Here is an 18221-nt window from a genome sequence, read left to right on the forward strand (position 1 = left end):
TAAGTCAGCTCCTTAGGAGGAAATAGGTGGGGCTGACTTATCTGCATCAATCAGCCAGCTGTAATGGTGCGCCAGCCCAAGCCCATTAAACAAAGGAGGGAACCCAGACATCTGGACCGAAACCAGGAGGTGGCTCCTTTGAAGTTTTGCAGAGGAAGGCCCTGGCAGTGATGTCAGTAAGGTGGAGCTGAGAACCCTTCAGAGCTGATGTGGCAAGTACCTCCTGGGTGACACCATTTTGAAAAATCCCACCAAGCTGCGCAGGAAGGTTGGGACAGGTGATGTAGAACATCAGGATAGGCAACGGGTGCATCCCGGCTGTAGCCTCCCCCCCCCCTTAAAAGTCCTATGAGGGAGAGAGAGCCCTTTTTCCCCTTAAGTCCTCTCATTCTGTTGTTCCTTCATTTCCCTTCCCATGCTTCTTTGTTCTTCTCTTATTTTTTTCATTGCTTCCTTTCTCTCCGTTCTGTTTTTATTTTGTATTTATTTTGTAATCCTTTCCTTTCTTTCAAAGACTCAACTTCCATAGCAATCTCTCGATTTATTTTATTAGTTTGGGTTTCATCATTGCCTCACAGATGTACAGATAGGAGGTGGCTGCGAAATAGGTTTGCTTGTTCAGGGTTACCTAGTCTGCATGTACCTATTTCTACTGGTCTTAGTTAGGGGTGTGAGGTGCATGTTAACAGTTAGGATTCTGGTGTAGTTGTGTGTGAATTTGTGCATGCTGGGGAATGCGTGGGAACTTTGTTTATGTCTCGCTTCTGGGATGCCCTTTTCAATCCATTTAAAAAATATGAACAATCTCTGGGCTTTCAGGAAAGCTTTAAACCATGGCTTTTAAACTCCTTATGAATCACATCTTCTAGGTTTGACACTGTTGAGGTAGGTTCTGCTGCTCAAGCTTTGCACCAAGATTTATAAACAAATTAACATAACGTTTTCACCTAGAGCACCGACTAGACTACCCTTGCCGATAAACATCGTACTGTGCCTAGACCCCAACAGATGATACTGCTCATATGGTATGACAGCAGGCTGCCAGTTGGAAACCCACCAGATCGTGAAGGAACCAGCTGCTGCGGGGAAACCATATCCTGACTACTGTGTCCGACCATCACTCAAACGCAGCATTTGGAGTCAAAACCAGAACTTTCACCTCTCATACAATCGTACATCAAAGTAGGAGGACATGCGCGCGCCGCGACAAGCTGTCACAGTCAGTGAGTCTCACCACGTATAACTGCCAAATCCTGACTACCGCCCCCTTAAGACACTCCCCCAGCAAAGCACAGCTCTGCGTCCTCCAACCCGCACGAGATCCGTCAAACGTCACAGGACTGCTGGGTATTTACAAACATCACACGAGGCACGTGCTTTTTCAACAGCCAATGAGCATTTCAGAATATCTGCAGAGCGTTAACAATTGCCGACAAGGAGCGGGGATGCTCCAATTCGAGGTCACTTTACATATTATACTCCCTCCCTCTTCGTCATGACTGCCAGAGTATGTTCAAAGGAGGGATTGGCTAGCTTGCAACCAGACCCGGAAGTAGTAAGAATATGGACTTGTGTGGGTAAAAACACCAACAACGAACAAAGAACATTGGAGTCAATTTTCCAACGGTCCGTGTAAGTAGCGGACAGGTGATCATCTTAATTTGGACAGTCTAAAATAATTTGGTAGTAAACGGACTCTGAGAGCGAGTAAAAGAATACAGGCACTGGGGCTCCTTGAGAAACAGAGATGGTGACTGGGTGGGGCAATAGACTCTTAAGGATCGAATTACCGAGATACATGACAGAAGGGATGGCAATAGATCAGTAAAACACTTTAGGTGGTTTATGGAATAACACAGTGGATTAAGCGCGCTTTGATAAAAATCAACAGTTTGGCTTTTGTATGGCGAGAATGTTGGTGTGTGCCATCAATACCTTTCGAATAAAAAACGAATTTACATCGTTTCTTAATCTTTCAAACGTGCTTGTCTTCTGATAATGACATGCTGGTTGAACGGAAACGACCAGTCACAACGCATGTTATCTCGAGAACATTTAGTAACAAAGTGGCATTTTTGAAAGTTCAATGTGAGGATTCGACATTGGACAGGGATTTGCCGTCGGTGTGCATTGTGAGGATCTAACATTTGTTGGCATTTTGAGGAGTAGGAGCAGATGGGCAGTCAGAAGCTGTGATGTTGCTATATTCTCTTTTAGAATCTGCCAGGAACCTTCATGTGGTATGTAGGATGTAAGATGGTGCTGGGTCCTTGGGGAGGCAGTTGGGGTTTGCAGCCTGGATGTTTTGGGCTGTGCTTGCTTGCTCGTGTAAGCAGAGTTGAAAATAAAGAATCATACTTTATTACTGGACGATATTGTAGTGTAGTTCCTATATTCCCAATAGGCTCTGCGCATTGAAATAATATATCCTATAGATTTGACGTAGGACCGAGGTCAACTAGGTCTCTATCGAATATACTAAACTTAATTGTGTGTGTGCCAGCAAACTCAGAGGTCACTAGAAACTTTCTTGAATTCACAAGAAGGGATTAGTTTCTGACAACCGCATAAACATGACTACTTTGTTTCCCAAGAATAAGAATATATATATATATATATATATATATATATATATTGTATTGTATTGTATTGTATTGTATGTCGATTTGTAGAGCGCGATTGATGCCCAGGGGCGTCAAAGCGCTAAGAACCATCATCATATCAAGAGGGGTGGCCGGAGGGGTTTACTGAGGGCAGTTGAAGAGAAATGTTTTAAGCTGTTTCCTAAATGAGGAGAGATTTTGGTTAGCTCTCAGATGGAGGGGAAGAGTGTTCCATAGCTTGGAGGCGTTATGAGCGAAGGTCCTGCCGCCGGTTCTTGATTTCTTTATTCTTGGTGTTGTGGCCATATACATCTGGGTTGACTAGAGATTCCTAGTAGGTTGGTAGTGCAAGACTAGGTTGAGGGTGATGAGGGGGCCCGTTTTCCAGAAAGACTGGTGGGCGATGCATAAGGCTTTGAATTGTTTTCTTTGGCGGATGGGTAGCCAGTGCAATTTAGTCAGCCCAGTTTTGGCTGATTGACGTCGAGGGATCTGAAGTAGAGTGCGGGCGGCGCAGTTCTGCACTATTTGTAGTCTCCGGAGCGTGTATTCTGGGGCAGCGAGGTAAAGGGCGTTGTTAAAATCCAGTCGAGACTGGATAAGGCCCTGGATGGCAACCTGTTTTGCCTCCATCGGAAGGAGATGGAGGACCTTCCTCAGCAACCTAAGGAGGCAAAAGCAGGTGGCTGCAAGCTTGGTGGCTTGGGTGCCAAAAGACAGAGATCTGTCCAGCCATACCCCGAGGCTCTTGATATTGTCCTTCGGGGCTGGGGGGAGGCCCAGGCAGGGCGGCCATAGAGTACTGAAGGAGGTGGGGTCGGCAGGGCCAAGGAGCATTAGTTCTGTTTTGTCCCCGTTCATTTTGAGTGAGGAGGCGGACATCCAGCTCTTGACCTTCTCTAAGCATTTCTTGAGCCCTCCCCTAGTAGTCAGGTTGGCTTCCTGCGCTAATGAAACCACCAGCTGAGTGTCGTCAGCGTAGGATATGATTTTAACTCCAAACTGACGAGCAACGGGGGGGCGTGGCCAAGGCGGCGAGCATGGCGGACGCAGCCTGAGAGAGCTCCGTCCCGCCTATACACCATCCGCGCCATATATCCTGCATTTCCCCGACCTGCGATCCCCCAGACCAGACGCTTGGCATCCGGTGGCGGAGGGGAGGCTCCGGTGGAGATTTGGGCTCGCTCCGTGCTCTAGCTCCGGCGCGGTGACCCGGACGAGGTGGGGCCTGCGCGACAATCAGCAGCCGGGACCTCGAGTTTCGAGAGGCCCGGCCGGAAGTGAGGCGGAGGCGGGGTCGGTCGCGAGGCCTGTACCGGCTCCCCGGACCTGCGGATCTCCGCTTGGGGCAGGAGAGCCCGAGAGACCCACGGACAGTGCGGAGTCACCCTGGAGCCGGGACACTGGCAGCGGTGAGGTGAGCCGGCGGGGGGAGGCGAGCGCCACAAAAGAGGGGGAAAGCACTCTCTGCTGCAGGCCGACCCACTCGGCAGCCAAGTCGGGCTGCGGGGGCCGGGGGTCCCCGGAGTGCTAGGGGGCTCCTGCCTTCGCCCCTGCTCCCGGGGACGCCTCCATACTTGCGGCCCTACCCCCCTCTCTCCCCTCCCCCCCCCCCCCCGGTGGGGACCAACGACGCTTGTGGAAGCCCGGCCTGGAGTGGGCTACTGCTGGGGGCCGACGGCGAGCCGTGGACAGCTGGGGGTCGCCCTCTGATAATTGGATTCCCCCCTTGTTGGCCGGAGCTATTGACGATCCTGAGGCACAGGGCCCCCCCTGGGGGTCTACTATCCCTAGCTCTGCGAACGGAACAGGGGGCATACTCCAGTGGCTGAGGCGGAGGGGAGGTGGCGCTCAGCAGGGAGAAGATTCCACAGCCAGATACGCCGACATCCTTGGACACGTGCCCACCTTCCCCTCGGATCAAGACGCGACGCGGGGGTCCCTGACCGTGAGGGGAGCTGCCAGTAGCAGGAAGATACTTGGACGCCGGGCCTGCTCCTCATCATGACGCGAGGCGGCAACAGTGGAGGCGCTACGAAGCAGGGCCCCATAGATAAGTTTACGGGACCGAGTGGTGGAGCAGGAGCGTCCGGGGGCCAGCCCGGCCCAGGCCCTGGCCCAGACAATGCGGCCCTGATGGCGGCAATCACGCAATCAAGGGACATGCTGGACGCGAAAATTGGGGCTGTTGGGGCTGATGTCACATTGCTTCGCCAGGATCTACGGAACGCAGTGGCCAGAATCACCGAAACTGAAACCAGAATAACGGAGGTGGAGGATGATGTGGTCGTCCTGAAAAAGAAGGTTGCCACTCTGGAGGGGCTACAGAAGAACTTGGCACTCAGGGTCGAGGACGCGGAAGGACGGGCCAGACGAAATAACCTGCGATTCGTGGGTTTGCCGGAGGATTGCGAGAAAGGCAACATGGAGGCATTCCTGGCAAAATGGCTGGAGGGGTGGCTCCCCCCGGACTCCCTCTCAAGATGCTTCATCATTGAACGGGCGCACCGAGCGCTTCTCCCGAAACCGCCGCTGGGAGCACGCCCCCGCCCGGTCATCGCCAAACTCCTTAACTACCATGACCGCGACGCAATCCTCCGGCAGGCGCGAGCTAAGGAACCCCTGATGTATGAAAACCACAGAGTCCTGATCTTCCCAGATTACACAAAACTGGTGCAGCAACAGCGACAGTCCTTCACTGCAGCGAAGGCTCGGCTACGAGAACTTAAAATCCAATACGCCCTGCTCTATCCGGCCCGCCTGCGTGTAGTGTTTCAGTCCAAGACGCAGTTCTTCAACACGCCGGAGGAGGTCTTTGAATGGACAGACGAGACGGTCAGAGTGAAGGTGCATACTCCCCCGAGGCGCAACTCCGAGCCCTCCTCGGAGACGAGACCCTCGAGGACTCCCAGGAGATCGCGTAGCAGAAGCAACTGGAGGGCGCGCTCTCGGAAGAACCAACCTCCCACGGATGGCGAGTCGGGGGGCGACGATGTGGTGGAGGCCCCGGCTCCGGACCCGTGACGATCCTTCACGACTTAAAACTCTCTAATGGATGCCGCCACACGCTTTACTGCAAGAATGCGGTGTGGGACGAGCAGTGGGTCGGGGGATGCCCATGAGTGGGCGGTCATCACCCCGAGGACTAACAGTAGTTAATCGGGTTACGGGTTAGTTGAAGTTGGGTGGGTAGTTGGTGGGGATCCATTGGCATAGACGGTTGGGGGTCTCCGGTTGGAGGCTGAAGACTGTCTCTACCGCGACAGATACTTCAATGTTACTGAGGTATAGGGTGGGGGGGAGGAGGGGTGGACAAAGTTGGGGTTGTGGTGGGGTTTGGGTTGTGGTGGGGTTTGGGGAGTTGGTGGGGGTTCGGGGGATCAGGGACCGGAGTGGGGAGGGAGGTTGGTGGGAGGTGGGATGGTTGTTTTCGGCACAGTACACTTTCAGGGTTGGTTGTCAGCGCTGGTGTTTGGATGGCCCCGAGGGCTCGGATCTTTGATCTATACACCTATTGATGGCGGGTGGTACACAGGAGTCTAGCCCCACACGGGTGGGGTTTCGAGTGGTGAGTTGGAACGTCCGTGGGATGCTTGACAAAATTAAGAGGGGTGCAGTACTGCAGCTGGGGAAGAGAGAAAGGGCGGATGTGCTTTTCTTACAGGAAACTCACCTCCTGGGCAATAAAACGCTTAGCCTACAACGGTATGGCTATCACCAAGTGTTCCACGCGGGCTTTGTGAGGGGGTCACGGGGAGTGGCGATTCTGATACACCATCGACTGAATTACACTCATGAGACGCAGTGGGTGGATGCGCAAGGACGGTTTATATTCATTAAAGGGATGGTGGGTGATGAGCCGATGGTCTTTGGCAGTGTGTATGCCCCACCCCCGCTCCAAGAAGCACTCATTGAGAAACTGTTTGATGTCTGGGCTGATATACCTAGTGTGATGTCTATTGTGGGCGGAGATTGGAATGATGTCATGGATGGGCACAAAGATAGATATAGATCGGATGGGGGGACCATTTCACATGTTCCCACTAAATTGAGTGGTATGGTACGAGGGATGGGGTGGATTGATGCATGGCGGTACCACCATCCCCATGGCCGAGAGTTTACCTACGTCTCAGCAGTGCACAAATCCTTCTCCAGACTTGATTGCTTGTTTGTTCCTAATGGGTGGATGGGGAGGGTTGCTTCTTCATCTATACTCCCGCGTGGCTTGTCGGACCACTCTCCGGTCGCAGTTGATGTCCTTCTTGGTAGGACACGACAGCCATTTCGGTGGCGTTTGTCTGCATGGCAGCTACGACAGGACGACTACAGGTCACGCTTGCGCGAAGCCATTTCTCTGTACTGGGACTGCAACGATCAGCCCGACATGGACGCTATAACCCTCTGGGAAGCCATGAAGCCCGTGCTCCGGGGGGTAGACATCGCTTGGTGCGCGGCGCGCAAGGCCCGCAGGGGAGAGATAGAGGAGACTGCGCGGCGGGTTCGAGACCTTGAGGAAGAGAGTACTGCCGAAGGGTCTGTGGATACCGTTGAGCGGTTGCTACTAATGCAGCAGACGTACAACTCTCTTCTAATGGACGAGGCCCGCCAGCTGTGGCTGGCTACACAGAGTAGGATTTATCAGTGGGGGGACAAATCTAGCTCTATGCTATACAGACTCTGTCAGGGGACTTTCCATGCGCAGACCCTACCGGGACTTCGCGACGAGGCAGGAGAGCCTGTGACTGCCCCGGTGGAACTGGCGGCCAGTTTCGCCCGATACTATGAAGCCCAATACGCCCCGCGAGAAACAATCCCTGAGGCGGAAGTGGACAAATTCCTAGCTGACCTCCCGCCAAGGGCCCTCTCAGACGGAGACCGGGACCTACTGGACCACCCACTGTCCTTGGACGAATTGACCGCGGCACTCGGGGAGCTGAACACTGGTAAGGCTCCCGGGCCTAATGGGTTCCCGTGTGAATTCCTTCAGACATTTCATGTTCAACTGGGTGCGAGCTATGGCCAGGCGCTGGAGGAGGCCAGAGACCGTGGTCGCCTACCGGCAGACTGGCGCCACGCCGAGATTGTTGTCTTCTGTAAACCGGGAAGACCCCCGGAGCAGCACGCGTCGTACAGACCGATCTCGCTCCTGAACGTTGAAGCAAAAATACTGGCGAAAGCCCTAGCCAATCGCCTTCTCCCGTATATTACGGACCTGGTACACCCGGATCAGGCCGGTTTTATGCCCCATAGGGCGACTAGGCACAATATCCGGCGCGCACAGATGGTGATAGAGGCAGCCAAAGCCGCCAGGATCCCGACAGCGCTTCTCCTGGCTGACATTGATAGAGCCTTCGACTCAGTCAGCTGGGTCTATCTTCGTGCGCTTCTGACCCATCTGAACTTTGGGCCTCGATTCCTCTCGTATCTGCACCTACTATACACGGACCTGACGGCCTCGGTGAGGATAGCGGGAGCGACCTCGGCCCCCTTCCCCATAGGCCGGGGCACCCGACAGGGTTGCCCTTTATCGCCGTACCTGTTCGCCCTGGCCATGGAGCCGCTGGCGGCATGGGTGAGAATTGACGCGCAGATGCGGGGACTTGAATGGGTGCGGGGACCGTCTGATCGTATTGCACTATATGCGGACGATGTCCTTTTCTTCCTCACGGACATTGATAGATCTGGCCCCAGAGTTCTGGAAATAATGCGAGTATTTGGGGAGGTCTCTGGCCTGCACTTAAATACACGGAAGTCCACGCTGTGGATACTGGGTCAGCGCGGACGGCTTGGGCACTGGGCGTCGACGCTACAGGAGGCGGCAGGTGGCATCAAATAACTCGGTGTCTTTCTCACGGACGTTCCGGGAGTTGCCTGGACCCGTAATGCGGTGCCGGTCTGGGATCGCGTACGGTCCGACATGAAGGTCTGGTCCAGGATGTCCCTAAACATATATGGCCGCTCCGCCATTTTTAAGATGGTGGCTCTCCCGCGCCTTTTATACCAGCTACAAAATCATCCATGCCCCATTGCACCACACTGGTTTAGGCAAGTGAACTCTGCACTGAGCCAGTTTCTCTGGGCTGGTGGGGCGGTCAGAGTGGCGCTCCGCGCCTGTTTCCTTTCCACGTATTGCGGGGGTCTGGCGACTTCGGACATCCTATCTTACTACCAGGCTTCCCATCTTCTCATACTGAATGACTGGTGGTATGGAGACCGAGGCGACCCGGCCTATGCCCTTGAAAGATACCTGATGGACCCGGACACGCTCCACACCATCCTTTATTCGGCAGGCAAGCGAAAAAAACTCCCAATTGTTACTCAAGTGGTTTTCCGAGTGTGGCGGGGAGCCCTTCGCCGCATGGGTTGGTGGAATGTCTTAACGCAAGAAACGCCCCTTTGGCACAATGGACGTCTACCGGCACTCGCGGCTCTCCAGGGGTTCCGGGGCTGGGATGACATAGGCATCTCGACACTGGGCCACGTTATGCAAGGCACGACCCTTAAATCGTTTCAGGCTCTGCGGGATGAATACGATATGCCGCAGACCCAATTTTATAAATACCTACAGTTCCGCCACGCTCTGTCCCCCTCGCTGTTAGGACTGGACAAACTGCCCGAATTTAGTCCTGTGGAAGCCAAGGTCTTTATGGGGGAACTGGGGGACAAGAAAATCTCCAATATATATCAAACTCTGGTCACGCACTGCTCTGCCTCACTAGATAAGCTACGCAAGGCATGGGAGGAAGATATTGGTGCCTTAGACGAGGATGACTGGAGGGAGGCCTTAGAGGCGCCTCGAGGGGCGGCTGTTGCGGTGCGACTGAGATTTATTCAGTTTAAATATTTGCATTGTGCGTACTACACCAGAGAACGGCTGTGGCGAGCTGGCCTGATTGCCTCCCCTGAGTGTCTGAGATGTGGTAGCACGGTTGGAACGTTCCTACATACAGTGTGGTCATGTGTGCGGCTGACGCGGTTCTGGTCGGGTGTGTGGGACTGCCTGTCTGAGGTGCTGGGCTGGGACCTCCCCCGCTCCCCTAAACTGGGTCTCCTTCACGTAATGGAACAAGTGGGAGGGAATATCTACAAACGCCATCTACTACTCCTGGGCCTTACAGTAGCCAAACGGGATGTGGCTCGTGCCTGGAAAGACCCCCGGGCTCCTGTACTAGAGGTGTGGAAGAGAGGGTTGGACTTTACCATGGGGCTGGAACGTCCGGTCTTTGAGGCCAGGGGGTGCCCCCGAAAGCACTTTAAAATATGGCAGCGCTGGGCTGAATATAGAGGGCTCTGGCTGGAACCGCCAGTGCAGCGGGACTCCGATGTGGACCACTTACCGATTGACTCTGGGTGAAGGGGCCAACACACTGATTGCGACTCCAAGAACTAATGCTTTGAATCATACGAACACTGTGCCGGGGGGGGGGGGGGATCCGGGAGGGGAGGGCCAGGGTGGGAGGGGGGAGTTGGTGGGGATCCTTTCCTTTGAAAATGTTGATTGCACTGCTGTTGTTTATTGATTGCCTGCTTGTTCATTGGACCCCTGATACATAGGGGACGGTGACCTGATTATATGCTATTTCAACGAAATAAAATCTGTTCTGAAAAAAAACTGACGAGCAACCTCCGCCAGGGGCCTCATATAGATGTTAAAGAGGGCTGGGCTTAGTGAGGAGCCCTGTGGGACTCCGCATCTTAATGGTCTGCTGGTTGATGAAGATCCTCCATCAAATACCCGGAAGGATCTGTCCTTCAAAAAGGAATCAAACCAGGACCAAGCCTTGTTTTTTATGCCGATGTCCGACATACGGTTCAGCAGTATGTCGTGGCTGACTGTGTCGAAAGCCGCGCTTAAATCAAAGAGGATCACTGCCACTGATCCTCCTTGATCCAGGATGGTTCTGGATTCCTCGGTGACCATGAGGAGCGCTGTTTCGGTGCCATGTTTTGGTCTGAAGCCCGTTTGAGTGGGATCCAGTAGGTGGTGGTTTTCTAGATAGTTGACCAGCTGGCTGTTGATATGTTTCTCCAGGATTTTGCCCAGCCAGGGTAGTAGGGAGATTGGCCGATAGTTACTGAAGTCTGAGGGATCTAGGCTTGGCTTCTTTAACAAAGCTCGGACCATGGCTTGTTTCCACTTCGGCGGGACTAAGCCGGTGGTAATGGAAGAATTAAGGAGGTCCCTTATGATGGGGAGGGTGATTTCGGAGACTGACATAATAATGTCTGGCGTGGCTGGGTCATCAGGGGACCCTGATTTAACTTTCCATGCCGTAGACTCCAGAGTCGTGAGGTTGAAGGGGGTGAAACGGTCCAAAGTGGGAGGAGGCTGAGAGGAGGAGAGTGTCGGGTCCGAGTTACTCAGGGTGGGGGGGGGGGGAACTGGGCACGGGAGGGAAGGATTCATAGATGTTAGTGATTTTTTGAAGGAAGAAGTCTGCCATCTTATTGCAGTGTTCTGTGGACTTGGTCTCACACAGGCTGGGTGGTAGTTTGGTGAGGCTTTTCACAATGTGAAAAATTTCTCTAGGTTTAGATTTGGCGGAGATGATTTCTTTAGAGAAATAAGCAATTTGACTGGCCTTGATTTGTTCTTTATACTCCTTAAGTAGCTTACGATATTGCGTTTTGGTTTCTGGTGAGGGATCCAGGCGCCATTTTCTTTCAGCTTGCCTGCACTGGCGTTTCTTTGTCCTAAGGGTTTCTGAATACCAGGGAGCAGATTTGTGGGAACGTTTTGTGGTGGTTTTCCTTTTAGGTAAAGAATGGTCAAGTGAATGGGTGATCCATTCTTCGTATGTCAGGTTTGCGCGGCCTGGGTCCCCATTATGAGGAGGTAGGTTGCTGGCCAATGTTGTGGTCCATTTCTCGACTGACAGGCGAGACCAAGGTCTGCCTATTCTTATAGTGGGTGTAGCGGCTGGGGGTCTAGGAGTAGACGAGGAGAAGGGGACCAGTAGGTGGTCAGTCCATGGGAGTGAGTGTGGTACACCAGTTTTCAGGTTAGGACAATTGCTGAAAACTGGATCCAGCAGGTGGCCTTGAGCGTGGGTATGGGAGCTGACCGACTGGTGTAATTGCAACGCCGCAAGATCGTCTAAAATAAGGGTTGCCGTGTGATCTGCTTTAGAATCAAAGTGGAAATTAAGATCACTTAGCAGGGTGAAGTTAGCGGAGGTGCTGACTCGATCGGCCACAATCCGTGCTAGTTGGTTGTGGAATTGTTTTGGGGGTCCGGGGGGACGGTAGATGAGGGTCCCTGTGAAGCAATTATTCGGCGAGAGCTCAAGGCTGAAGGCTAGGCTTTCACAATCCGGGATGGTTTCTGGGGTGACTCGGCAAAGAAACTGCTCTTTGTAGATGATTGCTAGTCCTCCTCCTCTGCCTTTAGGTCGGTCTTGGCGAGAGATTAGAAAGCCAGGTGGAAGGGCTGTGACCAGGGCCGGGTCAGAGTCTGAAGTGAGCCAAGTCTCCGTCAGGAAGACGATGTCAGGCAAACGTTCTTCCATCAGGAGTGCAAATTCGTCCTTATGTTTGGGCAGGGATCTGCAATTTAGCATGAACATGCTGTACTCGTGGCATTGGTCTACGGGTGGCTGGGGTTTGAGGATCGATTTACACACCTTGCATGTGTGTGGAAGGTTTTCTACCTGGAATGGATGTTGGCTACACTTCTTTTGAAGGAGACTAAGTTCTAGGAGGTTAGCGGCGCTGTACTGTCTAGGTAATGTAGTTTGGGGAGTAGGGGGGGTGGCCCTAGGCCCGGACTCGGCGCGGACGAGCGCAGACGAGCTTGCCTGAAGCGCGCCTTCGGCACGCAATCGTCGCGCCCGCTGCGCTCGTCCGCTGCGCTTCCTCCACATGCACATGATATATTGGCTGTGGGGGGGGTGTTAGGGGTGTGTGGCCTCGCTGGGGGCGTGGCCGGTTTTCACGCCGGTAGTGGCGGCAGCTGAGGGTTGTTTGCCGAAGGGCCGCAGCTGCGCTAGGGTCCGCAGTGCGGGATGCCAGCGACCGTCAGGAGAGCTCGTGAGTGTTTTTAAAATCTACACCACACATTAACTCGTGACTCGCAAGTGAAAACAAAGTATTTTTAAAAGTACATACAATTTTAAGAAAGCTCCCGGCTGTGCCTCAGGAGTGAATGAAGGTTTTGCCTGAGCGCTCGTGTATCAGCGCTATATGTAGGTCAGGGGGGCGTGGCCGGTTTTCACGCCGGTAGTGGCGGCAGCTGAGGGTTGTTTGTCGAAGGGCCGCAGCTGCGCTAGGGTCCGCAGTGCGGGGTGCCAGCGACCGTCAGGAGAGCTCGTGAGTGTTTTTAAAATCTACACCACACATTAACTCGTGACTCGCAAGTGAAAACAAAGTATTTTTAAAAGTACATACAATTTTAAGAAAGCTCCCGGCTGTGCCTCAGGAGTGAATGAAGGTTATATATATATATATATATATATAACAGTTCACATCCTTTGAGAAACCGGGACCCTCGGACTGCGGTGCACACCAGGGTCAAAGGCACCCTGTATGTATTGCGTTTCACCACACGCTAACAAGCGTGAAAATGCACTCGAAGTCCAGTATATATTCACCATCCAATTATACCATCCAGCAAAGTTCGTGGGTATATATTCTTTTATTCCAGCATGGAACACAGTTCATGGAACTAACCCCCAACGCGTTTCAGCGACAACTCGCCTTGGTCACGGCATGGCTTGATAACTCATGTTATTCCCAGTATATTTATGGTGGGATTCATGTTAATAGTGTATATACATTTATAGATGATTAATTTATCGCAAGTATGTGATTCCACAATGTCTTATCTCACCATCCTAAGATGGCCGATCCATTTGTGATCATGGATTTAGTCCTTTTTTGCTTTTCATCATTATGGCGGATGTAAGATTGTTGATTTAAATGAGTTGAGCGCCTCGGCTCTTTGCATATCTTGACGAAGCCCTCTGGCGAAACGCGTCGTATGCTGTGAAGTTCCCCAATAAAATTAATGTGGAACTACCCCCTGCGTGTGCTGCTTTCCATACAAACAGATTGTTTGTGGATGTTTGGAGCTGTGATATATATATATATATATATATATATTTATTTATTTATTTTTTTCCCACCAAGAATGCGGCACTCAGGGTTATTTACTTCTCGAGCTCGGACCAACGCGTTACAGCCTAGCACAGGCTTTGTTCACGGTGATATATATATATATATATATATATATATCTCAGAGTCGCGGAAACAATAGATAAGTATTTCACTCAATCGTGCAAGTTTCGTTTCAACAGAGTTGCAGAGAAATAGAGAGACGGGCGTTTTCAATAAAAGGGTTTATTGAGCAGTCTTCTTTCTCATGCAAGAGAAGGGAACTGCTCCAATCGTTATGCAGACTGCAAAGTATAATGCGTACAGCGAGAATAGTATTATAAAATAATACTGTAAGAGCATTGTATGTTTTCTAAGCCATATAAAAATATATACATAAATAACATTGACTAAAATACTCAACTGGTGCTTCTAAAATACACCTACCCCAATGTACCTAACCTAAGTCTAGTACGAGGGAAGAAGTAAGTATTGTGTAACATAGGCTTAGTTGTTTTTGCTAAGAATCTACCAAAGGTTTCTCTAGGTTCTAATCAGCTCCATACCTTGGTCAGAATGAAGGAGGTCTGCTATCTCTGTCTCAGGACTCGATTTCCCAACACCCTGTAAGGGGAGCCAGAAACACTGGAGCTGGATTCTCGGCAGGAGAAAGGCAGCCTCTTGATCAGTGCGTCAGCTGTAGAGTTGGCTTTCTTCAGCACTTGCTGTAGCAAGCTGCGTCGGGCAAGTAGGTAGTCGAACTGCTCCGAACCACTGTGTCTTGCTAGAGCAAGCGAAGGTATATTTATACCTTGAAGGTGTTTAGGAATGCCATAGTTTGACGTATAGTCAGCAGGGCTCGAAAATTCCACTCGACCGCTCGCATAGTCGAGCTAAATTCAACAAGGTGGAGCTGTTTTTAGGTCCTACTCGCCCTTTCTGGCGAGTAGGAAAACAAACCAACTTTTGTCCTCTGTCTGTGAAAACGGAACAAATGTGACAAGATAACAAGATTTAAAGGCATTTTTATTGCTCATAAAGTTAATGAGCAATAAAGATGACTTTAAATCTTGTTATCTTGTCACATTTGCTCCGCTCTCAGAGACGGAGGTCAAGTAGGTTGCAGTTAGGTCGAGGACATTTTCTAAGGCACCTTTTTTGGGATTTTTCGAGCCCTGGTCAGGCATATGAACGCCAGGAAAGAACCCCTAGGGAATAGTTGTTCTTTGTAAAGTAACTGAGTTCTTGGGCAAATCAATATTCAAGCAAGGGGAAGTCCCTAACTGCTTAAGCTGGGTTTCCAAGAAGTCGTTGTGACATTTTGTACGGGTGGAAGTAGCCATGCCTGTATTTGGGTAGCATGGGCTATGCCTAAAAAAGAGACACTGAGTCTGACAAGCTATAGACCATTTGTGTTGATGCGTGGTAGAGAGCTTTCACTAAGCATAGCAATGGATGGATGAGCAGTTCTAGACAGGTGGAATGGATGAAGTCAAAAAGAATATCCTAAAAGCTCAATGTGTGTATAAAAAGAATAATGACTTGAGGAATGCGTCTAGAGAAGAAACATTAGAGGTGGGTGAAGGTTCAGAAGATGGGTAAAGTCTTGAAAGGTAAAAGTATACTTTCTGAGCCATTAATGGTTATGGAGTGTTTAAAGAACTCTGCGAGACTAAGTGATGATAATGTGTGGCACATGAGTCGAATTGCTAAATGTAAAAATATTGAGAAAAGAAAAGGAGAAGATGGGGACATGTTGGATTTGAGTGATTGGTTGTGGGAGGATGAGGTGGATGAGGAGCCAGTGCAGGTGCAATCCGATATGGGGATTGAGGTTGGAGAAGTGGTGGAACAGGATTGTGAGGATGTGGCTTCAGGGAGGCTGGGTAGATTGGGAAGAGTCATACATACCCTGAACAGACTAAAATACTTTATATTAATGTTACTTTTGTGTTTGCAAACTTTGTTGTATCTATTGCGTGTTTATCTAGAGAAATCACATTATATATAGTTATTAGTTTGTTTATTCAAAGTGTTATGTATTATTGTGTTCATTGCATGTGGGAGGGGGAAATGTGGGGTTGCTATATTCTCTTTTAGAATCTGCCAGGAACCATTATGAAGTATGTACAATGTATGCTGGAGCTGGGTTCTTAGGGTGGCAGTTGAGGTTTAAAGCCTGGATGTTATTTGCTTTGCTTGCTTGCTCGTGTAAGCAGAGTTAAAAATAAAGGATCATACTTTATTACTGGACGATATCATTCATTACAGAACCTTATTTGTTAGCAAGGGGAGATCTGCATACATGGCAACATTTTAGGATTGGAAAGTGGGAGCCTTTTTTGAAGAAATATCGGGAGAATATATTTCCCCCATTGACTTCTATTGAAGCTGAGGCAATTTCAGGCTTAAGACAGCCAAATTAAAGACATATTTGGCTTATAAAAGTAGGAGTCTCCCATCTGAATCCGGTCTGTTGGCACGTATCAGGGCTCGAAAATTCTGCTCGCATAGTCGAGCTAAATTTAACAAGGTCGAGCTGTTTTTAGGTCCTACTCGTCCTTTCTGGCGAGTAGGAAAACAAACCAACTTTTGTCCTCTGTGAAAATGGAGCAAATGTGACCAGATAAAAAGATTTAAAGGCATTTTTATTGCTCACAAAGTTAATGAGCAATAAAGATGCCTATAAATCTTGTTATCTTGTCACATTTGCTCCGCTTTCAGAGACGGAGGTCAAGTAGGTTGCAGTTAGGTCCAGGACATTTTTTAAGGTACTAGTCCTTCAGGACTAGTACCATTTTTTGGATTTTTCGAGCCCTGCGTATGGATGCGTGATGCTTGCTACGTTGGTATAATGTGCTTGGACTGTGTATAGGATTCTTTTCTGTATAGATAGAACCTCTGATGATGCGTGGAGTGTTCTGCAGGATTATATTTACAAGATCGTGTATGTGCCTGGAAGGGATAATGTGTTACCTGACTATTTTTCTCACCTGCTCAATTATAGGAATGTTAGAATGATGTTTGGAACAGTTTCCAGGTGGCTTTAGTGCATGATTCTGGAACACCAGCAATTATGAGGAACAGTGTATTTCGGAGTATGGAGAGGATGGTGTTATACAAGAAGTGTCCCGAATCATTTATGACACATGGCCAAAAAAGGTGCTCCTCCGTTCTGAGTTGAGGCCATTGTAGGAAGTTAAGTCCGAGGTCTCTGTGGAAAATGATTTGACTTTGAGAGGTGATAGGATTATTCCTCCTGTTGGGTTGCGTGGAATGATAATTGGTTTGTGCATGAAGGTAATTTTGGGGTGGTGAGAACTAAATCTGTACTGAAGAAGTTGTTTTGTTGGCCAGGCGTCGATTTAGGTGTGGAAAAGGTTTGTTAGAGAATGCTTTAACTTTTATTTTTCTTACAAATTTCTTCACACTTTGAAACCACCCATGAGCGATTGTTTTCCAGTATTTTGTTTTTAATTATCTGTTTATTAAGTTCAATAATAATTATACATATAGTACCATTCAGTGCTTAAGGCGATTATCTAATACATCTCACAATATCTAGGGGTACAAAAGCCACATTTATAAAATGATTACATCTTTGTCACTACCTCTATGCAATTCCAGTTCCACCGATGGGGGTATACATACATTTCCACGGTAGGCATTCCATTTGCTCCATTTCTTGTCCCACTTTTTAGGGCACCCACATTTTTTAAATACTTCCTTCTCCGCTATCATACATTTTTCTAGTTCTTTCGCCCATACATGGATAGATGGTGGGTCCGCCGCCCCCCATTTTCGTGCTATTTCTCGCTTAACTAGTTTATCTCCTAATGTGGCCAGCTGCTGTTCAATTTCTGTGATGTCTGTGGCCGTCCATATATTGAGTAGGCCTAGTTGCGGTGTGAGAGCTAATTCCTTCCCTACTGCAGTCCGTCTGAATGTGAGCGTGGCTCCCTCCCAAATATGCTGTATCACAAGGCATTCCCAGATCGTATGATAAAATGTAGCTGCTTGTTTGCACCCCCTAAGGCAGAGCACATCCGCCCTTGCACCTATTTTTGCCAGAATGACCCACGTTAAATATGACCGATGTAAGATCCTAAGTTGTATCAGTCGGAAGCGAAGGGTGATAGCCGCTTCTCTAGGGGACATTAAAGCAGTTTGCCAGTCTTCATCGTCAATAGGTCCCAGGTCACCCTGCCACTGCTCTCTGAGTTTGTGGAATGTATCTGGTAGGTTGTTACATCATTTTTTTTATAGGTTATTAATATGGCTTTCGAGTGTAGTGGCCCATCCAGCAATCGATCTAACGATGACGATTCTGGTATATCTTTGAGATCTGGAAAATCTGCGGTTAGGGTGTGTCTAATTTGTAGGTATCGAAACAGTTCTCCCTGGGCCATTTGATATTGGCCCTAGAGCTCGTCAAAACTAAGAATAGATCCCTTTTTAATCAGGTCTCCAACTACTGAAATCCTGATCATATCCCATTTGTCGAAACCAGGTTGATGACAGAGAGAA

The 18221-nt window shown here is 49.8% G+C and overlaps 1 protein-coding gene across 4 annotated transcripts in view; it reads left to right on the top strand.

The window, feature by feature from the left end:
• Window positions 1-1505: 1505 nt before the first annotated feature.
• The window catches only part of KDM1B (lysine demethylase 1B), a 631262-nt gene continuing 614546 nt past the window's right edge, over window positions 1506-18221 (top strand). For 2 of the 4 annotated variants that reach the window (XM_078687981.1, XM_078687979.1), the window contains exon 1: window positions 1506-1632. The gene's annotated coding sequence lies outside the window, so the exon portion shown is untranslated. The remainder of the gene's footprint in view (window positions 1633-18221) is intronic. The other 2 variants (XM_078687980.1, XM_078687982.1) reach the window with 2 other exon arrangements.

This window comes from Lissotriton helveticus, chromosome 4_1, assembly GCF_964261635.1.
Source record: "Lissotriton helveticus chromosome 4_1, aLisHel1.1, whole genome shotgun sequence".
Classification (NCBI taxonomy): Eukaryota; Metazoa; Chordata; class Amphibia; order Caudata; family Salamandridae; genus Lissotriton; species Lissotriton helveticus.